The sequence below is a fragment of the Sitodiplosis mosellana genome, unplaced genomic scaffold, assembly GCF_009176505.1.
Source record: "Sitodiplosis mosellana isolate CC-2019 unplaced genomic scaffold, AAFC_SMos_1.0 Smas_scaffold_6099, whole genome shotgun sequence".
Taxonomy (NCBI): Eukaryota; Metazoa; Arthropoda; class Insecta; order Diptera; family Cecidomyiidae; genus Sitodiplosis; species Sitodiplosis mosellana.
The window spans coordinates 158,004-176,893 of NW_022601340.1; the positions used below are offsets into that span (position 1 = coordinate 158,004).

General features: G+C 39.0%; 1 protein-coding gene across 3 annotated transcripts in view; it reads left to right on the forward strand.

Annotated features, from left to right (window-relative positions):
• The window catches only part of LOC129573528 (fat-like cadherin-related tumor suppressor homolog), a 153,516-nt gene that overhangs the window by 1,963 nt on the left and 132,663 nt on the right, over positions 1-18,890 (forward strand). For all 3 annotated transcript variants that reach the window (XM_055454129.1, XM_055454128.1, XM_055454130.1), the window contains exon 2: positions 17,223-17,901. The gene's annotated coding sequence lies outside the window, so the exon portion shown is untranslated. The remainder of the gene's footprint in view (positions 1-17,222; positions 17,902-18,890) is intronic.

Consider the following 18,890-nt stretch of genomic DNA (forward strand, 5'->3'; position numbering starts at 1 on the left):
CTCTCTCTCTCTCTCTCTCTCTCTCTCTCTCTCTCTCTCTCTCTCTCAGTTTATCCACTTTGTGTGCATTTTGTGTCCGAAATGTGGCTGAAAAAAAAGCTATTGAACAACAAAAGCGCACATCGAATGAAAATTTCCCGGTGTTAAAAATGAAATTGCATCAAGGGAAAAGGTTTATTGCGAATAAAAGATCCGAAAGAGAACGAACTAGCTGCACGCTGAAATGAAACAAAAAAGAATGCAAAAAAAAAACTTTATATATAAAACATAACAACAGCAAGTCAAAGAATAGTGATAAATCGCCGCCGCTTTTTATAATAAATACAACTGGTTTTTCGTAGCATTTAAGTTGTTGTTGGTGGTGGTGCTATTGCTGCCGCTGCTGCTGTGTTATTGCTGCGTTGTTGTTTTTTCATGTGTAATTCATTTTGTGTTGTTCTCGTTAGGTTATTCCTACTGTCGAGTGTAGTTGTTTATAATCGGTGCAAGAGTGCATCGCGGAGCAAACGAATACAGGCAGCAATTCGTGGCCCATATACGTGCATATGAGATAGCTGAGCCCAGTCGGCTTGAGTACAAACACATACAAACCATCTCGCAATGGGTTTACGCACAGCAATGCAGCAGTGATCGTATGATGAGTATTGTGAGCGCGAGCGAGAGCGCGTTTCTCGTATCGAACACTCATCGTCATCATTGCCATCGTTGCTGCTCTCTTCCTCTTTCTCTCGTTCGTTCGTTCGTTCGTTTGCATGTTAGGATTGTGTTGTGTGGTGTTCTGCTTCGTTCACTAGATTCGGTTCGCTTAGAATCGCTTTATGATCGAATTAAAAATGTAAATATCAAATATTAGATCAGAAATGAAATTGCTGGTTCGGCAATCGCTGACTGTTTTCTTTTTTGTTCTCTCGCCTCTCATTGTTGCCGCAGAATTTACATTTCGTTCCGAGATAGATATAAATAATAAACAACAAAGAACGCAACTGATGTGTGAACAGTGAACACACACACAAGAGTTGTGAAATGAAAAACCACAGAAACAATCGAAACGAAAAGATGAAGAACGATGACGTTCCAATAAGCCCGAGACTGAGGCAGCGACGGTGGCGGCGGCGGCGGTGGCAAATGGTGAAAAAAAACCTCTATATTCAGCCAGCAAGAACCGTTTTACCGAAGCGATTTTACCACACATTCACACATGAAATTTAATCTCAACCACGTACGAATCCGTGGATCATCGAAAGCCAAATGGCAAACGAGGAATAAAAAAAAGCCTTATAACAAAAAAAGAGAGAACAAGCAGCAGTATTGAGAGAGTTTTGGCCTCAGTAGTTCGAGAACAACGAAAAAGCCATAAAAATTCGAGGTTTACGCGCGCTCGCTCGTTTTTGTCGATTTCGAAAGAAGCGCACCGCAGAAGCGAAAAAACAACCAACGACGACGACAACAACAACAACAACAACGAACCTCATAACAAATCGGCATAGTAACAATGACATAAACCATTTTAAGAATTTACGGTGTGATTTGCGTGCTGATAGTTGCTTATTCTTGGGCGACTGTTTTGAAAATTGATTTATTTACAACACACTCACCGTCACATAGCGCAGCAATTCGTATTGAATGTACCAAGCGCGCCACTTGCTTTGCATATGTTCAATTTTCGAAGCTATTCCTCCGCTTTCCCGTGCTTGTTTGCTCACTCACTCGTTCGTTCCTTTTGAAAATCGTTGTCTCATTGTTGCTCCCTATTCGTGCTGTCGGGCTCGCGGTCGCCCGATCTCATCTTTCAAGCCCTTTGATCATGGTGGAATGCAGTTTGAAGTGCGTTCTCGCATGCGAAAAACAGCCCAATTCAAAATGTATACACACATTTTCGTGCAAACGTACGCGCATTCCGTTCATTTTCATTGTTTCTGGTAGTAAAATCGTTGGATTTTTCGGCGTTCCATTTGGTTTGCTGCTCTTTTTTCTTCTCTCAAACTCTCTCTCTCGCTGATTCTATGGCACATTTACGTAATTTGTGTAATTTTAAATGTGCATCGCATTGCTCCACGGTTTTCCACTGAAAATCGAGATGATAAAAAAACAATCCACGGAAAACTAACACCCGAACTATATACAGTTTGCTTTGATGAATTTGGTAAATGCATGTGTGTGTGTGCGTCTCTTACGTGAAGGGTCTACAATTGCGTCTCTCTCGTTGTTTATTCTTTGCTGCAAGTAGATAGAGCAGCATAATGCTGCCGTGTAAGGCAATGCTCAAATAATGTTTTCTGTTCATTTTGGGCCATAATTTCTTCACATTTTTTTTTCTCGTTTCTTTCCATTCTCCCGTCTGCGTCTCTTTATCTCTATCGGTGCTCCGTGTGTGCAAGCCACTTATGTGTGTTTTTATAAATTCTCATTTGCTTCCTTTTTAAAAACGACTTTTTAATTGGAAGAACATAGAACTAATTTAAACCAAAATTAAACGAACATCAGTGCACGGAGCAAGAGAGTGGAGAAGAGAATATAATGAGTAAGCTGGGCGACTGATGTGTATGTATATCACTTTTGGAATGTGCACTAAATTTAAGTACAATTTTTTTTTTCATGCACCACATGTGACTTAACCATGGTAGATAGTGATTGAGTGAATGTGCGAGATTTTAATGGCATTTCAAATGCATACCGAGAATAAAACACACCAGATAGAAAGAGAAAGAGAGAGAGAAAAAAAAATTACCACTGATGATAAACACATCGATGATGCAGAAACAAACAAATTCGATTTCCCAATTTTCGTTTGACAGAATGGAAGAAAACAAAAAACGAACAAACGAATGAACATTGTTTGTTCTTCTTGTCGCTTCACACCAGAACTTCGAAACAGATCGAATGACGATCGAATAGCGCATCCACAAACTAATGTATAGCCTGAACAAAAAAATTTTTTTCCATCGTTCGAGCAACGACAAGACACACACATAGTGAACGCGCGAGAGAGATATAAATTTTGTCGATTTTCTTTGATTGCTAGCTCAGTCAACTTAATCAAACCATAAACAAACAAGTATACTATTTAGACAGTGCCAAAGATATACACCGAAAATGCACAGACTCACACACACACACACACACACACATACAAACACTCAGACGACAGCAGTAACGTTGGAACGTTTTTAGCTTCTAAATAAGCAAACATCAGAGTTTTTTTTTTCTTCTCTACAAAAACGAAGCACTCGCGCGCCTACAGTAAGGAAAAAATAACGAAGGCGATGAAGACGAAGCAAAAGAGAGAAAAAAAGACATGGTTTTCTTTCGCTACTCGAAAAATGGTTGTTTTGCCGTCAATTTGGGGAGAAATTGAAATAAAATTTCCACATCTAATGGAAAATTCAAAATGGGAAAAAGGTGGGTCGGTTGAAAAAGAAAAGCACCAAAGAAAAACACACACACAAGACAAGAAAGAACAAGAAAAGAGACGAAAACTTTGCAAAAACATGGCATGGCGCTTGTTTCATACGAAAAATGTTGGATATATAGCAATGATGGAGTTGCAAGAAAATTAGAGACAGAGAGCGAGAGAAAAGGGAAGCAAATGCGGTGCGTGTACCGAGTTGTCTCGATGGTGCACACGTACTCAATAATCGCTTATTAGAGTAACCGTCATTACACATCGATTGCCTTTTAGCCCACGATGAACATACCACCGAAAGAAAAAGTAATAGCACAGTCAATTAGTCGTTGTGGGGGGTTTCAATTTTCTAGACCAAACCGACATACATACACCGATTCACAGAAATCAATATTTCGCATTCAATTGTTTTGATTCGGAACTGTTTGAGCCAATTTCCGATGTTAAGCCGAAGAAATCATTAGTCATAATTCATTGTGGGTGTGTGTGTGTGCCATAAATCAATATTCCAAACCGTTGTTCGCCGAAAAATACAAAACGGATGCGACGGAGGGAGGGAGGAGATAATAAGCTAATGGTGCTAGCGGTTTTTGCGATAATATTTAAATTAGACACGATTTACCATTTTCAATAATCCAATAAATTGAAATGCCAAATCCCATTTTAGCCAATTCATTCCGAAAATTATTGGCGATATTTGAAATTAAAATCGAAGCAACAACGACAACGACGATGATGATTTTAATTTTTCAAACGAATGTCAGCTATCGAAATAAGCATATGATTTTGAATAATCAAACATTGAATTGCGACCATGAATTTGACGTAGACAAGTGCAAAGAATAAGAGTGCAAAAAAGACGGCGTACCGACGACGTTGAAAATTCCAGTAGTTTTGCATGTCATTCGGTAAGGTTGGAATTTTAATTGCCAAAAATCGAAATGTCGAATGTTTGACTGCAGCCATCCGTTCGCCACATCTCTCTAGCTGGAAAGAGCGCGCGCGCGCGCGTATGCCATACACTTCGTTTCCATAATTTAATCGATCTTCATTATTGAGTCGACAAACGAATCATCTCTTGTATTTAGCCAGGCAGCACCCAGTCTGCAATAAACAAACTTCGCGACGCACAAACGAAACCAGTAGTAGCAATAAAAAAAAACAAAAAACTCCGACTCACAACCGAAAAAAAGTAAATAGAATTTGTGGATAGACGTAAAAAGGAATACTCGAGCAAGCTCGAGCAGACAATTTCTGCTTTCATTTCTCTTATCGTTTGCATTTGCTTCGTTCCTGGATTTCATTGAATAAATAGACAAATCGCGCAAACAAGCGCATCGAACACATTTTAATGGAAGCGAAAGAACGAACCAAGTTGGTTCAACCAACCAAACGAACAAACGAACGAGCGAGCGAATAAACGGGAAAAAAGTGCCGAGTTGATCTAACGAAAATAGATAGATAGAATGAGCGAGTGTGTTCGGGAACAAAGAAACAACGCAGAGCATCTCGAGGAATGTGAGGGACGATTTGAGAGTGCAAAGGCTGTGTTGTACATGTATGACAAGTTGTCAGTTAGTCAGTGTGAACGCGCGCGCGGTCGTATGAAATGAATCGAAACTGGAAAGCGCATGGAATGGGAGAGACAGAAAGGGAGAGAGAAAGAGAGAGAGAGAAAGAGAGAGAGAGAGAGGCAAAAACGAGAAGAAAATAGAGATAATAAACGAAGTAAAGTAAATTTAATGAAGTAATCAAATTAAATGGTAATATTTGCTGGTACACACACACAATCTCTCACTCTCTTAGTGCGTTCTCTCGCTACTGCCATAATTGTATGTGTTGTGTGCAATGCAAAGACCCGATGTTAATATAACCTCTTGCTACTGCGTTTTCACTAGCTCTTTTACTTAGTTAGTTAATAATAATCAGCATTGGAATATGTAATTCTTGGTTCTCGATGTACCCTTTTTTCAATGAATTGAATAGGCTCTGAGTCGTCGTCGTTGTCGTCGTCGTCATCGTCATCGTCGTCGTCGATTTGATTCTCTCACGAATTTCGCTGTGTTAGGCCGAGAAAAAAAGAAGCGGTACAGACACATATACAATCATCGCATTCCGGTCGGTCGGTCTTTCTCACTTGCAAATCATGCTCACGCTATCACGACAATTGACTCATTGAAATGGCGAAGAACATTGCCAAATCGAAATGAAATTGGAAACAGTGAGTGTACCAATTTCGTTTGGTGTGTATGTGTGAGACAACGACGGCACCAATTGCGACCCGAGAAAAGTTAATTGATAGCAAATTAAATTCCATTCAATTAAAAAATATTTATTGAATTGAAGCAAAAGTGTGGAGGACAATGGTGCACATACAATGTGTGAGAGAGCATGGCGTTGTGTGGTGCGCGAGGATCAACGTCTCATTAAAATTCAGATGTGTGGTTGAATAAATCGGTGTAATTCCAAGTGTGCACACTCTTTTTTTCTTCGTTCACCAACAGATTTTCCATTGAAAATGCAAGAAACGAACGAAAAGCGAGAGAAAGAGAGTGAGAGACGATGTTTCAAGGAGAAACGGCTAGATACTTGAGCCCACTCTTTGAATTTTTGTTTGCCCAACACATGAATTCCATGCTTTGCTTTGCTTTGCTTTACTCTGCTCTCATTAGTATTCGCCAGAATGGTGGCAAAGTTACGGATTTCGATTTCGATGTTTTCCACTTTCATTCCCATGAAAATTAAACAAACAAACCTGTGCGCCATCGACAACAACGACGACGACGACAACATCATCAACGCAACCACGTTATTCAATTTTGAAAATAATAAAAAAAAAATTAGGACATCGCCAACTCTCAGTCTTACAGACACTTGAGACGTACTGGAATGTGTTTGCCCAACATTATTTCGCATTCCTTTTACCGCCTTCATTTCCGTCGTTGTTGCCGACGACGACGACGACGACGACAAAAACGAAGGCGAACAAGCTGCATCCTCAATTCCTCTCATCAAAATCACTCAATGAACAGATTCTGTACTAATTTTTCCGCGCATCTGAGTGAAAAATGTAATTAAGTCGGAAAGAAATTACATCATCCAAGCAATATGTCTCTAATATTTTTTTTTATATATGTATATGACAACTATTATACCATTGGACCTTTGCTTCATCGTCGTTTCCAATCAATTACACATCGTTCATTTTCAGAGAGTTTCGACGTGAAGTCGCGCGAACAGGACAACAACAGACACACCAAAATATCATCAACATGGAAATAAATAGCATATACAAATTACAATAAAATAGGTTAATTTGCGTTGATGTATCAACACGCGTTCACTCCGGACGTGGCACACGGGACACGATGAAGATGAGCACACCGAATGTAATATTGTCATAAAAATTTCATTCCTGATGGAAAATGCTCTCTCGCTCTCTCTCTCTCTCTCCCACTCACTTGATCTGCTCTGATATACTTGCACATCATCGATTTTCTCGATTCGTGTGCGTTCCATGCCACGCCACACCGACACACCATCTATCTATCACTCCGAAATATGTATATATACACACTTCGGTGAAATGAACCCTATGTCCCTTTTCCATTTATGCCACATTATACCAATGATAATGATGTTGTTTTCATCGTGCACACTGCCATTTTCTGCAAATGCTCAAATTGAAGATTGCTTCAAAGTTATCCATGGTTGCGAATGCATGCAATAAATTAAAATGCAATTTAAAATTGTGCAACAACAGCAATGGCAGCAGCAAGACTCAAGAGCATAGTGTTTGTCGTTTGTCAATGTTGTTGCTTGAGCTTCTGTGCTCGCTCTCTGTGTGTCCCACACTTGGCCGTTGAGCTCGTCGAGCCAATTGAAAGAATTTAATTTTATGCTATAAGTCATTTTAATTGTTTCATTCTTGTTTGTGAAATAATTTTTCAAATCGGTGTGTTGTAGAAACAACGGCAGAAGCAGCAGCACCACTATCAACCAGTACCACCAGTAGTAAAGCAGTAACATTGCTGAGGCATGCCAGTGCAAACAGTGCAGCTTGGACAGGCAGCAGATGACACGCTATCCAAAAATTAAACGCTTTTCTACGACGGGAAATATCACGAAATAAACAGAACTCGCAAAGCGTCATATCTTTTCTATGCCCCCACACACAAACACACACACACACACGGGCGCGAGCAAAACCATTTCAACTTTTGGGCTGACGTGCGCTGCCAGTAAGCAAACATACTGCAAACTGCACAAGAATCACGAATAATTCCTTTGCATGACTTATTCCAATTTCAGTCAGTGTTCTTGCTCGCTCGCCCTCTCTTCTCGCTAATTCCTCCACATTATTTACAAATTAATAGTTTTGATGGAGTTTAATTAATTTTTTTTTTTTTCGCGAGCAAAAGAGCAACAGAAGGAGCAAATCAAAATGGCAATCGAGATAAAGAGACAGGGAGAAGGAGGGAATGAAAGAGAAATAGCGAAACGAACGAATGAATGAACGAAGAAAAAAAGAAACAGCGACAGTTCAAAGTTGACGTTGTTAAAACTCTTTCTCTCTGTGTTTTTTGTAGCTCTTCTGTGCGGCGAGCACAGTGCACGAATTGTAGAGATACTACTACACTTGTATTATCGATTCCAATGGTTTTAAATACACGAATTACTTACTACTCACAGTTTTGATTACTGTGTGCGCTGCCGTTTTATTCCCATTTTCTGTTCGCCATACACTTTCAACTTGGTCTCTGTCTCTTTTCTCGGTGCTTCATTTTTAATTCACGAGTCGCGCACCGCGTTTTTTTTCGTTCGTTCGTTCGTTCGTTCGTTCGTTCGTTGCCTCCTCTCCTTTTAATATTTTCTGAAACAAGTCAATCAGCCAACTTTAATCGTATAATTAGTAAATAAATTGCTCATTATGCTGCACAATAATTTGTTTATGTACATGCGTGCGGGCGCGATCAGGTTGAAAATTGTGCACACTGTACAAACGAGAAAGAAAAGAGCAGCGACTGAGCTAAAAGCTGTAAGTGCGCAACTATTGAAGCTGAATGGAGAATTGGGGCAAGCGATGAGAAATGGCTGTAATTCAACGAACACAACAACAACAACAACAACAACAACAACAACAACAACGACGACGACGACGACGACGACAAAAGCACAAAACACATTTTATTCAGCTTCATTGCAAACCCCATATCGATTTGTTCGTCAGCCACACGCTTTTTTTTAAATATCTTTTTTTTCTGACAAAATTGTTTCTGTGAAAAAATTTCTCATTAAATTTGTCCAGTAATTATTTTCGTATGTTTGAAATTTGTGTGCGGATGGACCTGGTAATTGAGTGTGTGAAGCGAAAGAGGAAAACAAATTCGCGCCAACATCCATCGGAAATTGAATGTGATCGATGCATGAATGTGTCTCTTCTTTTTTTTGGTGGTACTGTGGTGATAGCGACCGAGAGTGAGCGACCGGTCGTTGATTGTTTGCTTTCGGTGAAATAACACAACCGAATCGGTTTTGATGTTGCCGCCGTAAGCAAGTGCTCTTTTTTTTTGGGTTTCTAAGGTTTTGCCTTCTGCCTTTTTTTCGTATCCAGAAATGGACACGAAAACAATTTGTCTCCGATTACATCGACCGAAATTGAATTCATGGAAACAGCAATGACACACACACACAGTATACCAGAAGAGGAGAGAGTAAGAAAAAACCATTACATTTCGGTGTTTCGTGAACAATTTATATTATTGAACGCTTTTTCCCCGTAAATTGTGAGTAAATATTTAAGCAGCCACGGGAGACACATACGTGCCCGCGCTCACTAGCCCGTTTAAAACCAGACAGAACAAAAGGAAACAAGTTTTAATGCCAACGTTATATTAAAATGGAATTTGACGAGCCAGCACGGTGATTTACTTAAGAGGTGTTCCTTCGAAAACTGTATGACCAACAACACAAACATTCTCCATAGATTCCATTTCATCGATGAGGGAACAAAAATAACAACTTACATAAAAATCGAATCAATTTATATCGTCAACCTATTCTCGCGCGAGCCTAACACCATTTTATATGTGAATGTAGTACTGTGTGTTGCCTTTTTTCACTTAATACTTGGTTGCAAAATGTATGTGCCGATTTGTATCTGCCAAAAAGCAATTTTGCCTTTGAAATTTTTTGTTTTCGTGTGTTTTTTTCTGGTTCCCTCTCTCTCTCTGGTTGTCGTGTTGGTGGCATTCATTCTTTGGGCAAATATGGGATTTATGGCATATTCGACGGTGATATTTGGTCAAAAAGGTCAAAGCAAAACCGGCGTGTTCTCTATACAACATATTTAGCACCCAGTTAAACGTCGCCTCTCGAGACAATGCCCAACACACACGAAACAAAAAAAAAACACCAACACATAAGACCAAGCGAAAATAGTTTGCATGTGCCAAAAGCTACGAATAAAATTGCCGAACGAAAGAACCGATGGCGAACAAAAAATGCATAAATAAACAGCACATTTAATTAGCCAAAGAATCCGGGTTGAATTTGTGTGTTGGTATTACTTTTACTTTTTTTTTTCTTTGCTGTTCACTGCCTTTCTTCCTCGTTCTTTGTGGCAACAAAGCCATCGAACGAGCGCCAAAAAGAAGAGAAAAAAACAGTTGTGATTTTCCTTCGTGCATGTGATTCGGTGGAAGCGTTTGCTTCGGCTGGTTTATAGACCCCCAGATCCATTGCATGCATACAACAAATTCTTAAGCACACGAACAATAACAAGAGCAGGGCAACAGCGCGGTGCGCTTTTTTTGTGTGTGTGTGTGTGTTATTTTCCATAATTTTATATATCGCATTTTGCCATTATAAATTGTATAGCGCTTATTTGTGCCCATTGCACTTAGATTTGTCGTTCAGTGATTTCTTTTTCGTTCTTCTGTTATTTGCCGCTTACCTTTCTTTGTCGATGACGACGACGACGGCGCTTTGTTTCCATTCTCGCGCGAGATTTTCTTTGTTTTGGATTTTCTTCTCGTTTTTTTTCTACTGCACCCATTGCCATTACATTAGGTGTTCTGTGTGTTGCTTTTTTGTGACTGGTGGCAAACTACTCCAATTTTCTCTTTCGCCTTTACGTTCGATGTATGCGTGCATGTCGTTAGGAAAATATTTGCCGATGGCCTTGTAGGCAAAAAGCGCAAGACATTATTCGCATTTCGGTGTTGTATCCGATGAGAGTACACACGAAATCCAAAAGAGCACCGTGCAAATCACACGCTTTGTCTATGGTGCTGCTGGTTACTGCTTTTGCTGTTGCTGGTCTTTGCCTCTGCCCGACACCCTTGTTGCGCCAATTTTTTTCTCTTTCCGAATTTGGGTGAAAATGAATGCCACATTTTCAAAATGAACGATGCGAAGGAGTAATGAAACAAATGGCTCGACCACCACTCACTACTTCGTAAATGTATACGATTTTCTGAATCGGCTTGTATGTTTGTATGTGTAGCTGATTCTCAAACGACTTCGAAAATGCCAGAGACACACAGGGAGAGTAAAACAGTAAGCCGTATATTTTATGTTTGAGTGGCCAATGTCTGCGCCACATCTAGCCAAATGAAAACAAATGCAATCATTCTGAAACGACGGATCACTTTTCCGAAAAGTGATTCCGTTGCCGCCTATTTGAATCGCCTTTTTCTCACTCGCTTGCCCATCCACTCACTCGACGCGGCCGATTTTTTCCAGACTTTAAAACTATTTATGTACGCGAAAAAAAGAGTGTGTGTGAGAGAGAGAGAAAGAGAGAAAAAACGACTGTATAATACAATTCCTTTGTTAAGTGATGCATTTACAATTTGGTTTTGTTTCATTCAGTATGTACAATTTGGTTGTGTTTGTGTGTGTGTGTGGCCGCTGGAAATAGGGATTTTTAAAGACGAAATTGAGCACAATTTTACAAGATGTTTTCAGGAAAAAAACGAGGAAAAAAAGAGAACCCGACCAACCCGATGTAGTATTTTTGTTGTACGGTGCACTTCAGCACTTGAATGCTTGAAAATCTTGGTCACAAGTGGATATTTGAACATTTGTTTCAGTTCCATTTATTTCTTCCTCGTCGTCGTCTTCTTCTTCTTCTTCTTTTTCTTCCTGGTAACGGTTGTAAGTGTCGTCGTCCCGCTGAGAAGAAACATACGCACGTATGCATTCATTCTAGCCAAACAAGTAAGAAAGTGATAATAATACAAAAGCTGAGAGATAAATTGCCCGGGTTTGCCGTACGTAGTGTTTCATGTACGTTTATTGCTCGGACAGGTATTAACTACTTGCCCCAAATACTGTCACATTTGCTTCACCAAAAACTACTTCACTTACTGTGTACTTGTTATCGGTCGTTTGTTTTCATCCGCTAACTCAGCTTACTCTAGCCCACGGTCATTCTTTGTTTTGTCTGTTCTAGAGAATGATTCGGTCGAAAGCAAAAGAAAAGTTGCATGTAACAAAATGGCGTTGAGTGCATGCTACAAAGTTGTTTGTTCACTCTGTGTATGTGTCTCGCTTTCCGTCTATGTGTGCCGACAGTTTGCGCCTCTAATCGCAAGAAAATTTGCAGTCAGGCCAAAAAATCAAATATTTGTTGTATATATTGTTCACACGATGGATAGAGAGAATATGGGGCGATGAACAACAGAAATGTTATCGCATCTATTCCGCCGAAAAAAAGAGAGAAAATGACTATTATTTAGTTTTTGGTAATTTTATTGCCAACTCATTACACATGGCATCGGAAACCGAACCGTCTGCTTTGTATTTACGAGCACAACAGATGCAACTGGCTGATATATGTGTGTATTGTGTATACACATTTTACGTGTGTTTGATCTAATAACAGAAGAAAAACACAACGGCTAAAAACTATGGTTTTCGTCAGTCAGCCGACAGGGCTGCAACTGCACTCCGTTTGCTGTTGTTGTTGTTGCTGCTGCTGCTGCTGCGATCGAATGCACAGCCGTAATTGAATGGTGTGAGAAGGATTTCGAGTGTTGTATTTATGGTCGACTTTTTATTCTCCCTCGATCTTAAAACGCACTGTGTGTCTTATTCTCTTCCATTCTCTTACGTTTGTTATCGTTTACTCTCGCCAGTTCTCTATTCACTCTGTTCTATTTCACTCGTCAATATTCTCTCTCTCTCCTTGCTCTTTTTCTATTCTCCATTTCTTGCTCGTGTCCCTTTGCTCATGTATATGTATATCGGTTCGATAGGCAAACATGATCATCATCGCTGTTGTCGATACAATGTCATGAATAGAGAGAGGCCGATAGTTTTCGAGTGAAGAAAATGCTTGTTGAAAGAAGGGCTGCATTTATTTTCGGCAGCCGCTCTTTGAATTAAAGTTGAGCTAAACGAATGAGATGAGATTTTCGGCCTGGATTGATTTGAAAGTGTATTGTCTGGCGCAGCAGCGGTAATAGCGATATGTATGGATTTAGATCGATTAAAAGAGCTGACATGTAAAAGTCCATTGTCGAATCGGTTTCGATATATCACTTATAGTCTCGGCGCTCTCACCCCAATCAAATCGAAACAAATGAGAGCAAAGCCGAAATGTGTGTGTGTGTGTGTGTGTGTGTGTGTGTACCGCGCTAACAACAAACAAGAACAGCAGTAATAAAAATAAGGAAGATTTTCGACTTAGTTCTGTTATGTGTACTGTTTTGTTCGCCCCTCACGCTTGTCTTTCCAAATCGACCGTCCGACCGACCGTCATTTTTGTAGCCAGTTGTGCGTCGAACACATACACGCCATCCCAAGCCATTTTCCAACAAACGATTTTCTGACGAACTACATCAAAAATTATGTTGCCGCTCAGTCATTTCAATTTTCGGGCATTGTGGACATGGATGTGTGCACAGAAGAGAAGAAAATAAAAAGTAACCATCGTAGAGTTGGTCACCGCACCGTATCCACACAAAGCATATCGTACAACATAACATTATACTGTAACGATTACACATTGGAGTGAGACGATTATGCAATACGGGTCTACATTGAATAATCTAAATTACCGTATAAGAACACAAAAAAAAACTACACATTCTTTTCGGTTTTGCGGGAAAAATGTTCGTTCGCTCGCATTTTGTTGTTGGCCAACAATTCACCGAAAAAAAAAAACGAATTTCATCTTTTGCTGCGGTTTTTTTCCATCTTCGGTGTTGTAGTTGTTATAAATAATAATTTTGATTCATGTGCTCTCTCTCTCACTCTTTCTCTCGTTCACTCTGTGTAAAGCGCTACGGAATTAGTCACATTGCATTTTGCAGCAAAATTCCAAGTTTTGAACAACTTTCAAATATTTTGCTTAAAAGTGCATCTGCATTCTGAGAGACGAACGTCTTGCAATAGTCATGCAACGATGAGGAGAAGAAGCACAAAAAACACGCACTACAACGACCTATGCTGTTGCACAAAAGAGAGTGCAACAGAATGTCGAGGGAAACAGATAGCAGACAAAAAGAGAACGAAGAGAAAAGTGAACAATGTCCGAGAAAAGACAGACGAAAAAGCAGCAATAGCAACAAGAGAGCGAAACAAATGAAAAGAACGTTACAGACTCGTTGAGAAAGATAAAGCGTATTCGAAGAAGTGAAAAATATTAAAACGATCACAAGAAACACTCGACAGTGAAACAGATAGAGAGAGAGAGAGAGAGAGAGAGAGAGAACAAAACTCGTTAAAACGAAACATGAAGATTGAGGAACCACTGCTAAAAAATCTATTCATCACGTTTTGTGCTGTAGTTAGTTTTTTTTTGTTAGTTATTTTCTTCTCTTTATTACGTGTATACCAATCTCTGGCAGCACTGAGTCTCTCTAACATGTTCCATACTCTCGGTTTGTAAGTGTCTGTCTAACACATGAAATCGATGTGTGTACAGTGTACACTGTTACACTGGCGCATGTATTGTTTTACAATGACAGTATATAGAATCAGTGCTTAAAACAATAGTAGAAAAGAGAAGACGAAACCAGAAAAACAAAAACAACAACATCGACTAAAAATACGCTATAAAATTGAGGATTTCAAACGAAACCAGAAAAATTAAAAAATAATATTCCATTCGGAATATGTATAAAATTGTCCCTGATTCCAATCTCTAATCCGTTTTATGGAAATTAACTAATTTGACGCACACACGAAAAAAGTTATTCCACCGAAATTCCAATGACCCAAAAGTTTTTTTTTTCTCTTACGTTTCGTTCTGCTGCTGGTTTTTGCCGTGACTGGAGCATGTGTGTCGCAGGCACATACATGCATACGAGAACCCATTAAAAATGGTTACGTTGAATTTGCACAAATTTCGAAGACGATGGACGTTGGACCACGAACGACAACGAAAAAAATATACAAAGCAAGAAAAGAGTCGTCATATGTTTTCATCGGCATTTTAAAGTCATTCTTGAGCTTGGATCTTAAGCCGAAAACCCATCAAAACAACATAAATTCTGATTTTATCGGATTACATTTGCTCGTTCGCGTGCAATTTTCTATTTTGTCGAATTCGTTCAAATCTGTTGCTCAGTAGTGCTGCCGCTGCCGCCGCCGCTGCCACCGTCATCGTCATCGTCATCATCGCCGCCACTGCGCTATTCCGTTGTAAGGTTCATTCGCTTGCATCGACAAAGCTGATTTTCTTGTTTCAATTTATAGAGAATCCGAACCGAGAGATCGATTTGTATGGGTGGTTATGCTCGATGCTACTTTCATATATGCACATTTTGTATGCTTAACTTGCAAACATTTTTCGCTCGCTCTCTGTCTCTGTCTTGCCACAATTTCTCGCGAGCTGTATGACGGTGTGCGATCGTCGTGCGAATATGTTGCCGCACTTCGCTCTCCTTCTCTCTCTCTCTCTGTGCAACGTTTTGTTCATTGTTTCATTCATTGGTCGATGTTGTTACTGTTACTGTTGCTGTTGCCAGCGTCATCGTTGATTATTGTGTTGTTATTATATGCTTAAAACACATTTTTATAATAAATATCTGTGTTCGAGCCTGACTGACTGGCTGGATTGCTTGCTTGCCTGACTGGTTGTATGTGTTCTTTTTGCAGTTCTTTTGCTCGTTTTACATGTCTCTTTCTCTCGTTCGCCTCCATCTTCGTTTTTTTTTCTCCTCTCGTACCGTTCACGTTTGGCCGCTTCGTCATCCATCCAAATTGGAACCGAGAAGATGAGCGAGAAAAAACACACACTGAAAATGTACATAGCATTTTTCTCAACTCATAACTCAACATTTCTTTTCTCTCTTTTTCTCTCTTTCTCTCGTTTTTCTCTCTCTTTCCAACGTTTCTCTCTCTCTCTCTCTTGCTTCATTCGTATGTTTCAGATTTTGCTGACTTGCACGCGTATTTTATTGCTCGCGGTTGTTGAATAATAATTCCTGATGTTTTTCGATTTAATTTTAATGTTACTTCTTGCGATTTTAAAATCGTATTGTTGTTACATATAAATTCTTTGTGTGTGCGCGGCGCGATGATTGACTTTTTGATTTCGACTGATGGTGATGGCGGCGGTGGCAGTGGTGTTAGTGGTGGTGTTCGCTTACTCGTCAATTTCTTTGCTTGCTCTTTTAATATGCTCTTTTGTATTCATATAGATCACTAATTTCTTTTAAACTTGCCATTTATTCCACAACAATAACAACCGTTTTGCACATACAAATATGGCATTTTATCGCGTTATACGCCACTCTCTCCCGATTGGGAATTTCACCTTTTAGCGAGAACATGTTTATTACTCTCTTTAATTTTTGCTCTTTCTCTCTCAGCTCCTTACTCATCGTCCTCTCTCCATCACATCAATCCATCAGTCAATTGCTCAATCACGCTCTTTCTCGCTTTAAATGCCAATTATTCGTGTGTATTTTTGCTCGAAACAAAGAAAAAAACCACACATACACACACACACATTCACAGAACTGTCTTATATTTATCTGGGCGAATGAATCACATTTATTAATCAAATTCGCAGAATGACGATTTCTCCCAAAGAAAAAGAAGAAAACAACAAAATTTAAATGCGAACAGTGAAAATCGAAATGTCAGCATCTAGCCAAAGCGGCGGGGCGATTATATTCGGCTTGCTTTTTTTATTGATATTTTCGATTGTCAGCGCATAGGAATATTTTCAGGCTCCACTTGATCCAATCAAACATTGATTTGTTATACAAACAAATTCGTTTGAAATGAAACAATTGTACATGAAATTTGAGTCGAAACAAATCTGCTCTAATTGACGTTTTTTTTTTGGAAATGGCAAACAACACACAATCCATAATGTCCAAGCGCCGCTGGCTATACATTTACAGTACCCGCATTCAAATACACTCACACATAGTGTGGCGATTTTCAGCGAATAAAAGAAAATTAAATACAAACACACGCACCGAGAAACACATTGAAATATGACGAGGAAGGAAGAAAAATGGTTATGCTTTGTATGCGCTGACCTTTGTGTTACGATTTTGACAAGAACATCGTGGCCGATTTGAGAGCTTGACGAACAACAGACAAAACGTACACGTAATTGAATGAGACAAAATTATGTTTCATTATCCGATAGCGATGAATGAGAATGATTCTTAAATAGTGTTTACTTTAACTGACGCCCCATCGACGAACCCAATTTCAACGGATATATTTATCGACTTCGTTTTACGAGTCGCATTTTCTGTTTTTTTTTTTTTTGTACATCTTTTTTATTCTTCGTTCGTTTGCTAATCCATTTATTCTCATCTTTTTTTTCTTCTTTTTTTTACAGCTAGTGAACAAATAAACGCGACGAGAGAGAAAGAAGAAAAATACAGTGAATAAACAATCGATGAAAAGAATATAATAAACCTAATTGAAAGGAATTTAAAAGAGAAAAAAAGCGAACAAAAAATTGTTCGACTGATAATTTGAATTGTTCGACGTCGAAGAGTGAAAATTGCGGGTAGCGAAACTCACATTTCAGAAGAATTTTACCTATCTAGTGAATTAAAAAGAAAGAAAGCGACAACAACAAAAAGAGAATACAAAGAATCGGTCGATAAACAACAGCGCGCCAGCACAGTGTTTGCAAGTGGCTGATTAAAGCTGAAAAGTTTTGTTTGTTCCAACATCTGCAACAGCAACAGCGATAATAAGTGCCATTGTTTCTCTTCTCGCATCCCGCTTCCCCCATCGTTGTGTGTGTGTGTGCTGCCGTGCGCTCGTGTAGTTTACAGTGTGTGTTTTTCTTTTCGGGGTACGCGTCGAATGATTGTGAGTTAGCGAGTGTGTATGTTGTGCTTTCCATCTCGCTAAACGACCATACCCACGGAAGAAAAACAACAAACAAACAAATCACATCCTCGCTGAAAAGAACTCAACACATGCTGCTAATGACAATGCTGTCGTTCGATTACTAAACCATAATTTATGTATAGCCGCACAGTTATGCACTAAATTTAAGACAGGTAAGTTCCATTTCTCACGTACCATTTAAAATGCAGTTTTTGTTTGTTAGCACTACATGAAATGTAGAGCTACTAATCTGCTTCTTTTTTTTCCTAGATACTTTTTGAGTGTTGAAACAAATGATGGTGAATTTGAATTTTATGCTCATATTTTTTATTCAATTTGAAACAGTGGCAGTCACGACAAATAAGTGCATAATATCTCAAAGTGCCAATCAAATTTTTATTATCAAATGTTGTTTAAAAATTACATTAATTTTTCCTATTGCATTTTCTGAGTCAGACAGAATGAATTGAATGATTTTAGATTCTATGCTCATATTATTTATTTAATTTAAACCAAAGGCAGTATATTTCAAAAAAGAAATTAAAAACCAAGATCTTGTAATTCATTTTGCAAATAAATATATTACTTCAAAGTTACTTTGATGAAATACATTTCGTGTAGTGCGCCAATAAAATAGTTTGTTGTGAAACAACAAAATAGATTAAGTAACTTAAAACTCAAGAACGCAGAGCGGAGCGAAGCAGAGCTTTGCGGTCTTGTTTTTTTTTTCTCTCGCTCTCTTCCCGACTTAATTCCTGTGTGCGTGTGTGCATGTTCGCCCATTTCTGTATACATAAACGCCAGCAACATAAAACGTTGGTCGCAATGTGCTAACGGTCACCGGCCGCTTCATTCATCTTTCTCTCGAATGCATTTATTTGCGAGAAACGAGTTTACCCGGTGACAAAAACCGATTCACTAAGAACCCAACCGAACCAATGCAAAATATATGGAAATTAATGCATGTGATTTGGATTGGCCTGAGGGGGTTTTAGTTAATGGTGAGAAAAATGTCAGAGAAAATATAAATGGAGATGCAGAGAAATTAGAATTTTTGTGGGAAATTTTGAGGAATTTTCAGACGATTTCAAGGTGTTTTGAAGAATATTTGATGCAAATTGGCTCGTGAAATAAAATGTGTTAAATTTTCATTAGTCAAAAC